The sequence below is a fragment of the Thamnophis sirtalis genome, unplaced genomic scaffold (genome assembly GCF_051295495.1).
Source record: "Thamnophis sirtalis isolate CommonGarterSnake01/CBP01778 unplaced genomic scaffold, rThaSir2_p1.2 scaffold_8, whole genome shotgun sequence".
In the NCBI taxonomy this organism is placed as follows: Eukaryota; Metazoa; Chordata; class Lepidosauria; order Squamata; family Natricidae; genus Thamnophis; species Thamnophis sirtalis.
Window position 1 is genome coordinate 4,553,161 of NW_028261388.1, and position 1,883 is coordinate 4,555,043.

Below are 1,883 nucleotides of genomic sequence, written 5' to 3' on the forward strand. Positions count from 1 at the left end.
TCTCTTCTCTTCCTTTCCATATTTTCTCCTCTCCCCTCTCTTCCCTTCCCTTCCTTTCCATATTCTCTTCTACTCTCCTCCCTCTTTCCCTTCCCTTCTCTTCTCTTCCTTTCCATATTCTCTTCCTTTCCATATTCTCTTCTCCTCTCCTCCTCTTTTCCCTTCCCTTCTCTTCCTTTCCATATTCTCTTTTCTTCCTTTCCATATTCTCTACTCCTCTCCTCCTCTTTTCCCTTCCCTTCTCTTCCTTTCCATATTCTCTTCTCTTCCTTTCCATATTCTCTTCTCCTCTCCTCCTCTTTTCCCTTCCCTTCTCTTCCTTTCCATATTCTCTTCTCTTCCTTTCCATATTCTCTTCTCCTCTCCTCCTCTTTTCCCTTTCCTTCTCTTCCTTTCCATATTCTCTTTTCTTCCTTTCCATATTCTCTTCTCCTCTCCTCCTCTTTTCCCTTCCCTTCTCTTCCTTTCCATATTCTCTTCTCTTCCTTTCCATATTCACTTCTCCTCTCCTCCTCTTTTCCCTTCCCTTCTCTTCCTTTCCATATTCTCTTTTCTTCCTTTCCATATTCTCTTCTCTTCCTTTCCATATTCTTTTCTCTTCCTTTCCATATTCTCTTCTCTTCCTTTCCATATTCTCTTCTCCTCTCCTCTTCTTTTCCCTTCCCTTCTCTTCCTTTCCATATTCTCTTCTCTTCCTTTCCATATTCTCTTCTCCTCTCCTCCTCTTTTCCCTTCCCTCCAAGGTCCCTTCCAACTCTGTTATTCTCTTCTCTTCCTTTCCATATTCTCTTCTCTTCCTTTCCATATTTTCTTCTCCTCTCCTCCTCTTTTCCCTTCCCTTCTCTTCCTTTCCATATTCTCTTCCGTTCCATATTCTCTCCTCCTCTCCTCCCCTCCCGTCCCCTCTGCTCCTCCTCTTCTCTTCAAAGTTGCTGAAGTCGATACGCACTGCGCCAAGCCATAAATTGTGGTTTACAAGACACACTTCGATTCCCTATGGACTAAGTTAAAAGCAGACGAACGCTAGTTCTTCACAAAAGATCAGCTAAGCTAAGAAACTATGATATACGTTCTATATGCCAGGGTCTGCATATTCATTTATAGGCTCACACATCATCCTAAACCAGGACATTTGAAAACCATGGTTAGTGAGAACAATTAATCTGTGGAACGGCCTGCTTTCAGAAGTTGTTGGTGTTCCATCACTGGAGTTTTGGTTTTTTTTAACAAGAGACTGGACAATCATTTGTCTAAAATGGTATTGGGTCTCCTGCTTGAGCAGGGGGTTGGACTAGAAGACCTCTAAAGTCCCTTCCAACTCTGTTATTCTGTTAAGATTCTGTTAAATTGGGGGGGGGGGAAATAGTTGCCTTCAAAATAAAAACAATCCATTCAGCCTGGACAGGGACAGATAAAATACTCAGGTCTGTTTTAGTTGGTAAGTTTTTTTGTCTACGCAGGGAGTGTGACTCTGGACACAAGTTTTAATCCACAGCGCAAGGAAATGTCTACCTTCTCAGGCAACACTGTGAGAAAGGAAAGAGATTTCTTTTTTTTTGGTAACTGTCCATATAACAATTAGTGGGACTACTAAGTTGTGGGTGCCCCATCACTGGAGGTTTTTAAGACAAGATTGGAGAACCGTTGGGCTGAAACAGCAGAGGGTCTCCTGTTTGAGTAGGGGGGCGAACTAGAACAGCGGTCATCAGCTGGTGGTCTGCAGAAAAATTATTTCCATTTTTTATATTGCACTAAATCAGGGTTCCTCAAACTACGGCCGCTGGGCTGGATGGTTCCACCACAAATCCACGAAGCCCTTATCCGCGGAGACATAAGCGCAAAGACTAATTCGCGCCATTCGAAGCGCTAAGGAAAAACGCGAC